This window comes from Botryllus schlosseri, chromosome 16 (genome assembly GCF_051294905.1).
Source record: "Botryllus schlosseri isolate E-star chromosome 16, Bs_hap1, whole genome shotgun sequence".
NCBI lineage: Eukaryota > Metazoa > Chordata > Ascidiacea > Stolidobranchia > Styelidae > Botryllus > Botryllus schlosseri.
This window is the reverse complement of record NC_137251.1, coordinates 14,695,682-14,713,307: the sequence shown is the minus strand read 5'-3', so window position 1 is coordinate 14,713,307 and position 17,626 is coordinate 14,695,682. Positions and strand designations below refer to the sequence as shown.

At 41.5% G+C, this 17,626-nt stretch overlaps 1 pseudogene; it reads left to right on the top strand.

Moving 5' to 3' along the window:
* Positions 1-10,113: 10,113 nt before the first annotated feature.
* LOC145459152 (uncharacterized) lies at positions 10,114-12,663 on the top strand (annotated as a pseudogene).
* The last annotated feature ends 4,963 nt before the right edge of the window (positions 12,664-17,626 follow it).

Genomic DNA, 17,626 nt, shown 5'->3' with positions numbered 1-17,626 from the left:
ATAACTGCACTCCGACAAGTAGTTTATAAGCTGGAATAAAGGATCCACGATACCACCGAAAATAATATGGGGATAAAAAGATTAAGAACCCCTGCTCTAGACGATTTCTACGTGAAGGAGATTCAATCATAATAGATGGATAAGAACTTTACAGCAATGATCGTTTTCGGACGTTCGATATTCTTGGTCCCACATTTCCAGGCTGTGTTGACGGATCATTATCGGGACTTCGTACTTTAAAAGTATGAAAAAGTAGGGATTGCTATCGAGAAGTAACGATAATATTTCACAAACTAACGTGTGGGTGGGTTGTAAATTCGAGTTGTGGATGCAAACTGACGCGCTCGAGCAGTCTGACATGATCAGGAATTTTGCCGACGACCCTGAATTTCTCGAAATCCAGATGTTAGCCAGACGGATCGCTATCAAGTCTATAAAGAATATAGGTATTAGCTCCCGAGCGCAAGAGTGGATTTCTGATTGGCCAACCGACGATTCGGTCCTTCTCCGTTGTAGTTTGTAACCCGACAGTATATAACAGTGGTTCCCAAACTTTTTCGGTGTCAGGGCCAAATTTAGAATTTCAGAGCACGGTCGGGGCCGCACGAATACCAGGGCAATTAAACGGACCCAAAATGTCATCAAAATATGAAAATTGGCATTGTTCCGATCAATCACTTGACGCCATTGGCCAATGTTATGGTCATTGTGTTGCTGTGCTCCCATTTTTCAGAACAGTCGACCTTTGGAGGCTATTTCGGAGTAGTTTCATTGCCCTGGCGAGATTTCAATTTGCATTTTTGGAATCAGTGCGAAACTAGCTTCAGATAAAGACCGGACCTATCAAATTATGCGGACGCTTTGGTCGTGAGCTATAGGACTGCTAATTATGCCGCTTTCGGGGCGATTTAGTGAGTCAGGTTTTATCGCCTAGACGCGCGAAGCACGAAAATTTTCTGTAATTCATGATTGAATCGGTCAATATGATCGGGAATCGCATATATATTGTTATCAATTTTTATCCTCTCTCTGCTCACGTAATCAGTTTTACAGGTAGAGCCGAGGGAAGTGTGTTTGAAAAGGCAGGGCCCCTCAATAATAATTAAACATCTTCGGGCGTATAAACCCGTTGGCAGGAACGAAACAGCACTTGGTCAGCCCACCCCCACAAAAAAAAAGTAAAATTGAGTCTTGGGCTCCCATAGGGTGATAATCTTATCCCTATCGCCTTGTTCGCTTTTGCCACGAAACTAGTTGTAGGCCTACTGTTAATTGAGCCAGCGCGAGGCGCGAAAATCTTCGATAATTCATGATAAAGTCGGTCAATATGATCGGGAATTGCATATATATTGCTATCAAATTCTTGTCCTCGCTGCTCACGTACCGTAATTTTGCATGTAAAATGCGCAAATTTCACCGATTTTTCGCCCTAAAATAGGGGGGTGCGTATTATACATGGGTACAGCAAGCCTTGAATTAATCTCCCTCGATCAAAAACTTGAAATCACACCTTTCTTCACGTTTGTTTCCAATCACGCATCACCTGCCAAATATAGAAGCGCGCTGCCAATTAACAAAAAGCGTGTTGCTAATTAACGAGAGTCGTCTGCACTGCAGGCGATCTCTTGCTGAGTTAGTTTGCCGTTTGTACGCGAGCGAAATTAGGTCGCTGGTTGCTACAAGCGTGCGCGGCAATACTTGCTGATTCACTGCGTCAACGACAGGCCCTAACAGTCGCATACACATGTGCGCAAGATATAATCGCTTGCGTAATCAGTCGCATCTCCAACAGGACTGGTGCGCCCGACGTAACCGTTGGCCTGAGCAATCGCATCTGTAACTGTAATAGGCCTCGTGCGCAAGATGTCGTGTGTCGCTAGCCTGAACTATCGCGTCGCCGGCCTCGCAGGCTTTAGCTACTATCTATTCTCGTTTAGAGACAATGTCGTTAATTGTATTATGATTAGCGATGGTTACGTCATAATAGTTCGACAGTGACATCACAAAACAGAACAACATCGTATATGCTAAAACACAACTATTCATGTACTGCGAATGCGGGTGCGTAGTGCGTACTATACATGGATACAGGCTTTTCCCCAGAATTTACACGCCATTTTAAGGATGCGTACTATACATGGGGAAAATTACGGTAATCAGATTTACCGGTAGAACTGAGTGAGGTGTCTTGGAAACTGTAGGGCCCATTAGTATAATTCCGTAACATGTTATTTCGTGACGTCCTGTCTGCTATATCAAAAAATATAAAATCGCCCAAACGTAGGAAAAAATATAAAATCGACCAAACGTAGGCTTTTAAACTAAGAGACGCACACGATTTCAAATTGGTATTTCTTCACTAGAATATGATTTTTCCCTGCGGGATGGTATTTGTCTCGCGAGGGTAAGATTGCCAAGGCAGTATTTTGTATATCTAACGACGTTTTCGGTCAGCATAAGGGCAGTCCTATTCGGCCAAGGTTTTCTCGCTTGGTGCGTGGTGGCGCGGTAAAGGTTAACGCCGATATGCCCAATGCCCATTTCTATAAATCTTGCGCATTTTTTCTTGGGGATGATGAGTACCCAAAAATCAAGATATTTGGCTGCATGAAATCACGTCTACAGAAAATAAAAATTGAAAAAGATGCCAAATTTTCCAAAAAAGACTCTAATTTATGCTATTTCACGAAATAATTTTGAGCCCCGTTCGAGCTCGCCCCCCTCTTCATTGGGGGTTTGTCGAGCGGCAGTTATAGTCCTGTCTTTACCTATATCTATAGCTACTGCTCGTTCAACTGGACGTAACGTAACGATAGCAGTCTACTCACGAGTTTCCTGCAATCTTAATTAAAAACTCCCGACTCCAAGCCAAGCTAGTGTATTTTATAAATATAAATTTAAGTTTTTGTCATAACTCGATTTCTTAATATTGTTTGGGGGCCGCAAGAAGGCTAGCTGGGGGCCGCATGCGGCCCTCAGGGCCGCACTTGGGAATCACTGGTATATAAGTTAGAGTGTATCCGACGTAATGAGTGATGACCAGCCATGCTGACATAGCTCTGGTTGTATGATCCACAACTGTCGCGGGAGCTCGCCTCCTATATGAATAGGAGGTCAAGCAAAACCAAGGAGGAATAGATCGTAGGTGACTCTTTTCCAGTCTACAATCGTCGGTTAGCGATGATTTTGTGAACATGCTGACCGTTCCAAAGTTCAGTTTCTCTGTGCATCACATACCAGCTGTCTTGGTGAGCGATTGTTGGACAAATATGACCCCTAATCTTGGTGGAATTCCTCATTCACAGTACTGCAATACACTATACTCTATTCACTGTGTTGTGCTTTGTGCGTACATTGATGGTTTTCAACCTTTTTCTAGTCCCGGAATCCTCGTAGGAATATCTAAAGAGCCAACGCCCCCGGAATCATTTAAATTGGCATTAACCAATGATGAAGAACAATGCGGCTCGTTAGGACGCGAAAGGTTGCGATGACTAAGATCAGAGCTTTTATATTTCTTTCTTCCACGACGCCAATTTACGCGCTACCACAGTGCCCGATGTTAGCAAATTTGAGTGTGATCCCGGCGGTGATCCCTCAGCAAGCCGGACACCAATACCTCATCGCTCCCTTCCTGGTGTGGTAGCAACTTGTCTGTGCGTACGAGTATTGGTAGCAGAGTTGGATCAATTGTAATTTGTAATTGTAATTGAATGTAATTATTACATTTTTCAATGTAATTGTAATGTAATTGTAATTGAAGCATTTGTATTTTGTGTAATTGTAATTGTAATTGTAATTTGACAAAAATTTTGCTCAATTACAATTTCAATTACATTAAATTGCTATTGAGACCTGACAAGCACAACATAAAACAATTGACTTATAATGCATTCTCTTTAAATGTCGACAAGGAATTTGGTGGATCCATTCGCGGAAGCCCTTGACTGCGCCCTTGCGGGCGAAGTTTTTTTTATTTTTACCGCTATGCTGGCCTCGGTTGCCATTGTATACAATTTTTAGATTACTAACCAACGGATGGATTCGCAACACGTGACTCACGATTGAATACGCCGACAAGCGAACTGCTGAGCCGGCTAAAAGCAGCAGAATTGATATTCCCATAGCTTGCGATCCAAGCGTCGAAATTTGATATGTATGGTCCTATTCGAAAGCTAGTGTCGCACTGATTCCGCAATAAAAGTATATTTCCAGGCAATGGTACCATCCCAAAATAGTCGTGAAAGTCTGGGAATCGGCATTGTTCTGAACAATCGCTGGGCGTAATTGGTAATTGTTGTGGTCATGCTGCTGCAGCGCTCTCACTTTTCAGAACAGTCGGCCTTAAACGGCTATTTTGGAGCAGTTACATTGCCCTGACGAGATTTTATTTTGTATTTTCGGAATTAGTACATCAATAGCTTACGATAAAGACCAGATGCATCAAATTTGGACGCATGGATCGCCAGCTCTAGGACTACAAAGTTTGCTGCTTTTAGCCGGCTCTGCACTCTACAGTATGTTTGTCGGTGCATTCATCCGTGACTCACATCTTGCGCATCTATCAGTGGGTTGGCAGGCTACAATACGATTTCAGGTCACGATGCTGCATCGTTATTTCGTCTGGCTAACTAACCAGACCACTGGATATTATATAACGTCTTATCTGACAAAGCACGGTTTTGTTTTCACTCCTCATCCTAATTCCTACGTCCCTCGATAAAAATAATATTATTTCTTTAATTATATACTATAGACGCAAATCCAACACGTGCATATATTATAATACTTTTTCAACGACATACTGCACCCTATCCTTAATCCTAACCCATAGGAAATTAGGTAAATAACATTTTGCATTTCCAATTACGTGAGCCATAATTACCGAGCATTCAAAACACGCTTATATTACGCCACAATGACATCTCACATAGCATACTATGTACCAGAGATGAGCATGGATTAGGATTAGGTTTTGAAAAAACAGGATTTGTGAAATTTTGTCGGATTTGGATTGGATTTGGATTAGACATTTTTTTCAGAACGGATTAGGATTTGGATTGGATTTACCTATTTTCTGGGAGATTGAAATGTCGTGTGGCGAATGGCGACAAATTTATTCAGATCAGTAATTAATGTACTTATGGTTACTAAATTATCTTGAATCAAGTGAATCGTTGGTTGTGAAAAAAAAATTTCGAATCCCTCCATTGCATAAATTAGTATTTTTTCTGAATTTCCAGTTGGAATCGGATTAGGATTGGATATGGACTTGAATATGAAAAAGTTATGGATTAGGATTTGGATTTGGATTTGAAAGTTCGGATTTGGATTGGATTAGGACATAGAAATTTCAAATCCGCTCATCTCTGCTATGTACGCACATAAACGCATTTATTACTACACAATCTGAACTACACTTGAATTGTTGTTAAATACGACGCTACGGTTGTCAAGGAGCACAGTTGAATTTATGATTATTAAATTACATGTTCAACAGCAGCAATTGTAATTGTAATTGTAATGTAATTGAAGCATGCAAGGAGTAATTATAATTGTAATTGTAATTTGATATTTTTAGCATGGAGTAATTGTAATTGTAATGTAATTGAAGCATTCATGAAAGTAATTGTAATTGTAATTGTAATTGAACTGAAATAATGTAATTGATCCAACTCTGATTGGTAGTACCTATTACAGTAGACTTCGAAATGTACTAAGTATCTACTCAAGAGAACACGTAAAGCGCAAAGAAGTTTTTTTTTCATCTTTCTTTTGGCAAATATTTACAATAAACGATCGCGACTCATCCTGACCCATATTTTGGGAGCCACTACCTTTAGAACTCGTAGCTATACGGTTCATACAGGCATATACAATGCAATTACAAGTATTTCCAGTACGCTGCACGCACTCATTCAAGGCAGCTTTATTTTGAAGTACTAACAATTGTATTTCTAAAGTATTTTTCAAATGGCGAATAACTTTTCGGGTTAGGATATTGGAGCCCGATGCCAATCGGCTGTGACTCGGTATTGCGCATGCGCATCCTTACCTATGACACATAAACGCTCAAAAATATATAGCGACATCCATTTATTTGGCAGACAGACAGCGCTGTCATGAATAAATTATGAAGTTAGTGCTCGTTCTTGTGATTATATTTCACGATCTCCCCAGCTCTCCGCGAAAAGGGACGATCGATATTAATTAGTCTCGCAGGCAGGGATAGAAATACTTTCAACCGGGATAGAAGTCGTATTTCTTGAGGCAGCAACATTGCAACGAAAAGCGACACAAACGAGACAGTATCGAGTGTCAGCCGAAAATATTCGGGTTCATTTCAATATGAATATACTATTCAATTGTATATTGAAGTTCTGTACCTCCAAGAAGCTCTTCAAATAGTTAGAAGTGTGTTCACTTTGTTATTGTGAAGGAATGTAAGCTACACAAGACATGCAGCGGTTGGAAAGTCAGCAGCGAGATGAAATCGATCCTGAGATCTTGAACAAGCAACACGATTGCCGCATGCATCCTATATGTTTTTTAAATCTTTTTGTATAAAATCAATTCAGTCAATTCAATCTGCTCACTAGATTCGCGGGAAATCAGTGAGTAATATTGTGACACGAGGTAATAAAGAGGGATTTATTTGGAAATCTCTATGTTTTCTGCCTTTCAATATCGTACTAAAACTATATATGTCATGACTGAAGGTTGATAAATTTAAATTTATTCATCCGTTGCAACTGCAGCGATCTAAATCGCAGGTGAACCAACTCAAAACGAATTAACCATAAATTGTAGGCCAACTGAAAATAAGTAGGCTTTGGCTCTACATAATCTCTATATATATATACTATCATCATGTGGGCCGACCGCATAAGTGCGTAGTCTTGATACTCCCGGCATTTTAAGTCACCATTTACTCCCCATGAGGAAATTGAAATGGCGCTACTTCAATTGATATGTGATTGCCAAATTTTTATACTTGCGTGTTCCGGGATACCCGATAGTGTGAGGTTTCTGGGCGCTCACGAATAGCAACAACAACAACGATCATTGGGTAATAATTTTCATCTGAACAAGTTACACACAATGTACAATGCGATAAGACACAAATGCGATGTAATGAACAGATAGGAGGATGCCGAACGACACGCATCAGTAGCGATCGTTTACTCTGACATCCACATCGGCCTAGAGTGCCCGATATCACAGTTCTTTTCGATGTTGATCTTTTTTGAAGCCGCGGTCCTTTCTACTAGTTTTTTCCATTCCTTGTGAGTGCTTTCTTTCTTCGGGTCTTTTTTCTGGGCTTTATTGCGGGGGAAGAGGAGCCCAGATGAACCTCCGATGGGAATCAAACGCGGTCTACCGGCTTAGTAGGCACTTATCGTTACCACTACGCTATCCCCCCGCAATATAATGATCTGCAATTGCATTTAGATAAACAGTTTATTTGGTGCAGTGTCTTTGGGGATCCTATATATAGGGATCAATACGAAGTACGGCAATACAATAAAATGGTGTGATTGTTTTAGAGCGAATACGCGTTGAGCAAGACTTCTCTAGATTAGTATGAGGCCTATGATGATGAATCGCTGCCATAGGCGCTTAACTAGATCGTCTTCTAGTACCGAGCTGTTGAAAATTCGCAAGGCTACTCCCCCGACAAAGGAATTGACCCGTCAATCAGCAGTCGACACGTACAATCCTACGTCGAATCGCAACAGAAGCACGACAAAACCAGGTTTAAAGAAGCAGACTTCGTGTTTTGTGGGGGTGGATAGAGTGGCGCCGAGTAGAACGTACAGTCGCGCACAGACTTCATCGAACAGGACGCTATCAAGAGGAGAATCATTTCTCACCTCCCAGGACGACGTTACACTTTTTTCGCGCAACGAGATTATGTGGGGACCGGAACCAGGCGCTAAGAATCAAGAAGCAAAGCCGGGACACGCCGAATACGTCAGTATCTTACATCGGTTGAAGTCGTGGCTGATACAAGCGATATTGTTGACTGCGTTTGGTAACGATGATGTTAAAGCGCCGAGAGAGGTAACTCTATCAACCATTGATGAAGACAGATGTATTTACTTCACTACGTCCAGTAATAAACGCGAAGGCCCCGAATCAAGCCTTGTGCATAAGGTTATGATAGCACTGCAATATTCGAGATATGTTTTATGTCTGGTGGCGATATTGATACTTATGATTCATTTAGGCTTTCATAACTTATTTTGGTAGCGCAACGTATATATATATATATATATTCTATTTGCTGGTGGCCTATGAAGACAACATACCTTAATCTTGTTGTTATTGCTTTGTATTCAGCACATCAACGAAATTGGTTGTCGCACAAAGATTTTGAATCGTGTCGTCCACAAGCCGATGGCTTGGTACTTTCAAACGCTCTAGCGAAATTTTGACGACATTTCTTTGAACTTCTTGCGGGCTTATCAATGACTTTATCAATATAGTAATGTACGGGACCGGCAACCCCTGACACGCGAGATGATTTTTCATGGTACGCCTAATGATTTGACGCACACGACATATTATTACCATGGTTTTGCAAGAAGTTAAACAGACGTTGTTAAAACGTACAAAGCTCGTAAGGGACCCAAAATTATTTTGAAAATCAACGTAAAATGATGTATTTTGGGGCAGATTTTATTTATCGTGAGACTTTTTTCTGCGCTTTGCGATTTAATGGAGGCTGACATCTTGATTACAATGTGGTAACCCTCCCCCAAAAAATATATCTATAGAAAATACTTCTAAAAAATACGCATAATGTATACAAAAATGAGTCCAACCGCATTAGCAATTATGATAGAACGGCATAATATCGTTTGAAACCGATTGGATGCTTTAGTCTAGGAGTGTGCACTGTGCAGCCCGCGGGAGCGCGACTATTATGTGTGAACCGGCCTTTCCACTCTGTGCAGTGTACATTTTCACGACAAAGGAAACACGACCTATATATACATAAAGTTAAGGACAACATGCGACCATACGATTCCGTGCGGTGTGTTCGCTGCCAAAATGAGTGGCGGCGATAAAACCTTGAAATGAAATAACCGCCACCTGTGGCCAAAACGTTCGACATTAATATGTCTACTTTCCATGCGCCAAATGACCAGTGCCGAATAGTTCAGCGCCCGCCGCAGCTTGAGCCGCACGTATCATATGAATATGATACCCGCTGCGGAAAATAATGAGCCCCGTGTCGAAGTGCGAATTTGGAATCGTGTTCGTCTTCTACGTGTAAGCGAATCCAATATATCTGGAGCAACAATAACCTTTACCGAAACCTTTGGAGCTTTGCAGACAAATCTAGTGTCAGACCAACTTTAATATGTGACATCAAACTGACTTGTATGATACAGGGGTAGGCCAGTTTTTCATCTTCAGGCCATATCATCGTAACACAATTGATCGGCCTATCACTTATTGGTTATGGTACCGAATACAGTGGACTTGGAAACGACTCAACCAACCACGGAAGATCGATCATAGCGCGACAAAAAATAAATTATGAAAATGTTACGTGCCTATGCCGTTGCCAGGTGCAGATCAGCGGTTGGTGACATTTGTGACATTTTGGCACACTGCATACAAAAGGTTGCAGACCCTAATCTACTTTATGAGCCTTTACAGCGCAGCATTTTGTGCCCAATCCTACGGAATGTGGAATTTCCGACGTTGTATATTCTGGCAAGGAAATCAGAAACTTCCTAGAACGGTGACCTCAGGTTTTTGCGACAGTAGTACAATAAATAAACTGTATTGCTTGTATGTGTATTTCATATACTTTGGTAATCCATAAAAATCCCGAGATTAAAGATTATACTGTGGCGACACCATGCGGCACCACCACTGCGGTTATCGAAGCGTACAGTGCTTTCTCTTATTTTCATGTCGCTTTATATATAATCAGTCAATCAATCAATCAATCAGGTTTATTAATATTTTCATCGTTTCAAAACATCACAAGACTGCGATGCAATGAAAAGATAGGAAGGTGTCGAAACAACTTGGAGTAGCCATTAAGATCAGACACCCACCTTAGCCTAGGCGAAGTAAATAAGAGGCATGCACACTGAATGAAAAGTAATGCAGAGAATATAAGACGCAAGCGACAAAATGAGGTGGCATGGGGCGCAGGGCGAGGTCGATGTTAGGTCGTGGTTCGGTAATCCTGAAGACTGGCTAGTATTGATTTAGAAGAAATTGCTTGTATTTCGACTTGAATGCGGACATGCTCGACGACTGTCGGATAGCCGGCGAGATGCTGTTCCACAATTGGGGTCCGGCATACTTGATAGAGCAATGCGTTTTCTTGTATTCAGTCCTAATCATATGGTAGTTGTTCTTCGATGACGCGCGTGTGCTGTACTTGTGCGCTTTTGTCTCCGAGGTGAAGTAGTCGTTGAAATTTGAGGGACATTGACCGCAATGGAACTGATACATAAACTTGGCAATTTCTAGCTTTCTCATATCTTCTAAGTTTAGAACACCAAATCTTTTGAGAAGCGATTTATCAGTTGCACATCCAGGCCCCCGTGGGGCTTTGGCAATGATACGGATGATCCGATTTTGAAGTTTTTGCAGTGGGTCAATTGTATTCTTGCAGCCAGCACCCCAACAAATAATCCCATAATAAATTAATAATAAATAATAAAGCCATTGATTGTGTGCTTTTGTTCAGTTCGCTCAAGTGCTGCTTACAATAAACTTGTTACCCGCTTAACTGGTGACCCCGCGATCCAGAGAATTCTGGATAGTTCACGCAGCAAGATGGATCCTGAGAATCAGGCAGGTTTAGATACACCAGCGGAGAACGCAGTGGCTATCAAGCTTCCTTCATTTTGGGCCACTCAGCCGCGCACCTGGTTTTGCCAGGTCGAGGCTCAATTCCAGATTCGAGGAATCACAACAGACAGTACAAAGTTCTACTACGTGGTCTCCGCATTAGACCAGGAAACAGCAAGTCGACTCGTCGACATTTTAGAGCAGCCTCCACAGGAGAACAAATACGCAACAATAAAACAACGTCGTCTCGACACTTTCGACATTCCACGACAAGAGCGCGCAGCGCGACTAATCAGCATGCCGCGTTCGAGTAATCGAAAGCCTTCCTTATTCATGGACGAGATGCTGTCTTTACTAGGTGATCATCAACCGTGTTTACTTTTCGAACACCTCTTCTTGCAGCATAATGCACGAGGCTATTCGCATTGCACTCGTCGAGCAAAATATCACAAATCCTAGGGAGTTGGCCAAGCGAGCTGACTTGCTATGGCACGCACGTAGCACAGACGCAGAATATGCGATTAACATATCAAGAAAGCGTACAAAACAAGTTAATACAGGTTGCAGCAGTACTTCTGTTGACATGCGCTACAATCACAAGACTTTCGGCGACAAAGCACGCAAATGCTCTCCTCCTTGTTCCTATCAGGGAAACACCACGACCGGTTGCCCTTGATGGCTGGAGCAACCGGTCAACATTCTAGCCAAGGCAAAACCTACTTACTTACAATAGTCGACCGATACACGCGTTGGCCAGAAGCGATCCCAACTATCACGTGCGTCAAGGCGTTCATATTTCATTGGATTTCTAGGTTTGGTGTCCCTTACCATTTGTCTTCCGATCGTGGGCCCCAATTTACATCGGAATTGTGGTCAGCAATCAACCAACTATTAGGTATCGAACTTCACCGCACTACTTCTTTCCATCCACAAGCAAATGTCTTGGTGGAACGGTTTCACCGACATCTGAAAAGCGCGTTAATGGCCCGTTTGACCGATGCAAACTGGGTGGACCACCTTCCGTGGGTTTTGCTCGGGATCCGGGACTACACTCAACGTACCTGGCCAGTTTATTTCTCCGGAAGCCATACAAGAAGCAGAAAAGTTTATGCCGTCGCTGCGAGAAACGCTTCGCAAGTTACTGCCTACGTCAATGTCCAGGCACGGCAATACACGAGTATTAATTCCAAATTGTTTGACAGATTGCAGTTACGTGTTCGTGCGGCGAGATACACACCGACCTCCACTGACGAAACCGTACGACGGTCCCTTCAAAGGTCCTCGAAAGGACCACAAAGACATTCAAGCTTTAAGTTGGGGGAAGGAAAGAGACGATTTCTATCGACCGTTTGAAACCGGCGCACGTGGACCTCTCCATGCCAGTTCCGGTAGCTCAACCGAAGCCACGAGGAAGACCACGACGTCACCCTCGGCCTCCGCAACGTTACCAGGCCTGAACTGCCCGCTTCTGGAGGGGGGCTATGTGGCGACACCATGCGGCACCACCACCGCGGTTATCGAAGCGTACAGTGCTTTCTCTTATTTTCATGTCGCTTTATATATAAAGCCATTGATTGTGTGCTTTTGTTCAGTTCGCTCAAGTGCTGCTTACAATAAACTTGTTACCCGCTTAAATACTACCCTACCTATAGGTAGTTAGTTATCTCAGGAAAATCCCGATCCCGGGTTTTCAAATTTGGTCCCGAAATCCCAACCCTACATGTGCGATCCGATCCCTTTGATGATCGGCCAGTCTATACACAACTAAACGTATCTATAGTATATCGAAGAGCTTCATGGTTGTCTCACTGGACTATCGAATAGCGTATGGTTCTCAAACGCGCGGCGAAAGTCCTTTATTACACGGAGGACGCGAACTTAAATAGGAACGAGAAAGAAAATACACCAATTATTATAGGACTATACGTGTCGTATACCACACGCGAGTATCATTGCACCATTGGACAGCATATTATGTAAAGCATATAAAAATAACATCCTTGTTGCAATAAATTTTTCATGACAAAACATTATACAGAACGTCGAAAAAGAATACACTAGAACTAGAATACTAGTTCATGTCAAAATTCACTAAATCTAGTGTAAAATCACATTGAGTGGCAACACGGTTACAGGGTTGCATTATATACAAACTTTGTTCAGAACAGGTTTTACAGTGTTTTAATCAAATGCCTTTTTTTGAAAACAAAAGTTGTGATATTTTAAGTTGTATAATTATGCCATAATTGTGTAAATACTTTCCATCGAACGTGTTGTATGAGCCTGCAGACAATTGCCAGCTGATGTAACCGACGTATACGATATGGGATGTTTGGAACCGTCGAAATAGTCGGTTCAACAGCAATAGTACGTAGATATATCGATCATCCGTACGGAATGGATGTTCTGATGATGACCGCGTTGACCGTAAAAATGCTGCATGACGATGTAGTCCGGGTTAAAGATAGTTTAGGTCCGTATATGACAGGGGTGGCAAGCCTATTTCGTCAAAGGAGCTATATTTACCCTATATTTTCAATTTTGCAGCAAACAATACGTTCATGTTGCCAAATTTATTCCACTCGAAGCTTTTCGACTGGCTCTCTTCAGGAGCGAACGCCAGTAAATGAGGTTAAATAAGTTCGAAATATAGAAGGAATTTTGTCGTGATGACGTAATAATGACAAGTACACAGAGTCGCGAAGGGTGGTAAACAACGCACGGTTACGGTACAACATAAACAAAATCGACTGTAAAACAGCCGAATGACAAAACAACACTAACTAAAGATTCCCAGCGTGTAGAGATGCTCCTTCTGGCGACAGAGGATCGGTTTTAGCAGCTTTTTAATGGTTGATTCAAGTACCTTTAAATGAAAAAGAGAACGACCACGAGCAACTACAGAAAACTGATTGAATAAGTATCTGTATAAGAAAAGATAAGAATGATAAGAAAATCTTCTTCACGAATAGTATGCCGCATAGAACTCACTTGAATGACAAATGGAAAAGTATCATTAGAACAGCAAATCAACTAAATTGGAAAATTGGCAAGATGCAAATATGAAAGCAATATACATTAGGGCTCTTCAAAAATGACTTTTTTTCTCAAATCAAACTGGCTACTTGATAAAATTGTTAGGTTACCTAATTTAAGCCTACACACAAAATTTGGTTCAATTCCAGCCAGTAACCGCTTTGCTACAGGAGAAGAAAGTTTCTATTTATTATATAAAAATAAATAATAAAAAATTTGAAAATTTTCTGTTAACCCCATGAAAGTGTTAGGCTGTCTACAGAAACGATCCTCACCAAATTTGGTTCAATTCCAACCATTATTGCCGCCGAAAAATTTGGATTTGAATAAAATAGTATTTACGGTGACCGATTCTTTGTTCATTTATTATAGTTGTGCTCACCGTAAACACTATTTTATTCAAATCCAAATTTTTCGACGGCAATAACTCCGCTTCCACTGGTTGGAATTGAACCAAATTTGGTGAGGATCGTTTCTATAGACAGCCTAACACTTTCATGGGGTTAACAGAAAATTCTCAAATTTTTTATTTTTTTATATAATAAATAGAAACTTTCTTCTCCTGTAGCAAAGCGGTTACTGGCTGGAATTGAACCGAATTTTGTGTGTAGGCTTAAATTAGGTAACCTAACAATTTTATCAAATAGCCAGTACGATTTGAGAAAAAAAGTCATTTTTGAAGAGCCCTAATATACATAGCAGTTAAAAAATTGCATGAAAGCAAGACCGAGAAACCGAATACAGAGATTTCGTGGAAAGAAATACACATGTAAGATAAAGTCTTAAACAAAATCGTGAAGAATAAAGAGAGAGTCATATCTTTTAGAATAGCACACGATGGCTACTTATTCGGAATGCAAAGAATACAGAAGGACATAATGATGCATACAAATGGGACGTATGTCCTGACGAAATGCCGTCAATGCGGCTCCCAATACGAAAATATCATGCACATATTGTACTACTGTAAATCTTCAAGAAAAATCCTAAGGAACCCGGAAAGACTCGTTTTGGATGCAACAGGCTGTCAAACGGATCTTGACGAAAATAAAATACTATTTATTGACACGAAAAATAACACAGACGCAGTGACGTTCATCCTTGAGCCTGTACAAAGGAAAAGTCGTACAAAATAGGATGAAACTTGAGATGGAAAACAGAATGGAACATGATACAGGTATCTATGTACTTAGAACCTGCAGATCCATATACAAAACTGCCTTGAGGAGACTCGGCACCCAAGATGTATTAACAACGTTCTTACAGTCTCTAAAAGCCTTCTTGGAAAGGAATAACACAAGACCTAAGTAACCTTTTATAATAATATCCTAAGTTGCTTATAAATGACTGACTGTGCAAAAAACAAGAATAAAACAAAAATGAATTAAAAAAAAAACAATGTAATAAAGACCCCGAGCTGGAGGTAGCCCTATAGAGAGGGCTGCTGAAAGCCGGCGGATGCGGAGAGCCGGGAAAAAAATATATCTGTATAAGTATCGTAGGCCCCGGTTGTATACCGTAACCGTGCGTTGCTTACTGCCGTTCGTGACTCTGTGTACTTGTCATTATTACGTCACAACGACAAAATTATTTTTATATTTCGAACTTGGTTAACCTCATTTACTGGCGTTCGCTCCTGAAGAGAGCCAGTCGAAAAGCTTCGAGAGGAATAAATTTGGCAACATGAACGTATTGTTTGCTGCAATATTGAAGTTCTGTACTTCCAAAAGCCTCTATATTTTCAGTTGCCAATGACGATCAACTATATGACGTCACAATTGACTGCTCGTGACATGCTTTAAAAAAAATGACAAATAAGTAAATAAAAACATGCTTTAAACAGGGGCCTTATTTTAAACATGTTTGTTTTAAATTGATTTTTGTTTTAAATGCAACCCTAGTTATATCTATGTGGCAACCCGGGGTTTCTAGAATGTTCTGTATCCGCCGTTTAGAAATTACGTTGCACGTGGTATGGTTGGAGACTGCGTGTTGACTTAGTTGAGTAGGGAGTTGGCTGAGAGCGTGGCTGAAGCTGGATGTGAGTGAGTATGTCTCTGTGTTTGGTAGAGTGAAGTATGAGTAGTCGGGAACAGCAGCATGAAGTAGTTGTAGTATTGAGAGTTAGGGTGTGAAGTTGCAGGTAGTTGGCATTGTATTTGTAGGCTTGAGGTGGATGTATCCTGTCGGAATCTATGTTCGTAAAGATTGACTGGGGGCATGGAAAGATCACGGACGATGCTGCGCATCTGGGGAGTGATATTGTCCCGTAGTTAGTCCCTCGCCTGTAGATGGCAAGGCTGCTGCTGGTGTAGGTTTAAGCCTATAGCTGTCGGAATACGGTTTGGGTGAACTTGTGTGCTGTGTGTAGGCCTGTGTCTGGTATTGTTAGGTCACATGTTCCGTTATCAGTTTCTATGTATCGCTGTGTAATGTGTATATTGTGTAATATGAGTCTAGTGTGAAACGCTGTTTTGAGTACTGTGTCGTGGAATATAATCTTATTATAACCGTATGGGCTGGTGTACTGTGTTGGGCGTTTCGTGTAGCGAGCGCGCAGCAGGCGGCGATCGCAGAGAGAGACGAGGTTCGGAGCCCAGTAACACACCGGCTTCCCAGTTAGGTACGTGACGCCGTATCAGGGTCGCTACATCTACAACATAGTCTCCGGTGGCAGTAACAAGGCGACCTGACCATTGTTGTAGGGTCTGGTCTGCTAATCAGTGTTGGGATGACTCGAGTCATGACTTGACTCGAGTCACCTTTTTCGTATGACTTGACTTGACTCGAGTCACTTTGCAAAAATGACTTGACTCGACTTGACTTGACTTGACTCGACGCTTCAGAAATGCAGATCGACTCGTGACTCAAGGCAAAATTTTCGAGTCAATTTCAAGTCATCAAGTAATCGATCTCGACTAAATCGCTGTAGCTTGTATAAGTTCGGATTGTTAACCGATCACTCAATGATTATGCGTTTTATCGAGCCTCCATTGTTACATCACTAATGAATTGGTCGTTAACGCAGTGATCGGAGCGTATAGCTTATGTTGTCGTAAACTTATACACTCACCCCAACCAACCCTCTTGTGTGCTTTAAATGGAACGAATATCGTCCATACGTTTATAATTGTATATCATGGATATATATGTGGGTAGGGTATTGCTCCATATCATTTTGTTTGACCTTTCTGATGTTTCACATGTTATTCTATATTTTGGCCGATAATTAGACATCAGGGGTGGGCAGAGCTGCGCTTCAGCACGCGCCAGCCGCATAGAAAAAATCGCTGCCTTAAAAGAATCATAACACAGAAATTGATACATACTAATTTATTCCGTCACAAGGAAATGTAGGGCGTCGAATGAAGTTTCTTATTGTGTGGTATAATACGATGCGTCTCCACCTTGGCTGCAAGTTGTTTGAAATCGGGCTGATATGATGTCAAACAGTGCGGAGCTCGTTAATCATAATACTTCGTAAATATGTCTTTGTTGGGTAACTCGTGGCAATTAAGGTTTTAGTCTTTGGTTTCGTAATGACGTTTCAATTATAACTTTGTGATTATTGGGCGAATCTCGATGGGAAAGGCACAGTGGCTTACGCACATTGCACAATGCACACTCATTAAAGACTCGCAATCAAAGGCTCAAAGAGCATAGCATGCGGCTCGCGAGTCGCAGTTTTCCCACCCCGGTTATAGACTGAGGCTATACCGCTATACTTGCGTACTGCGTAGTTTGACAGTTCTACGTATGCATG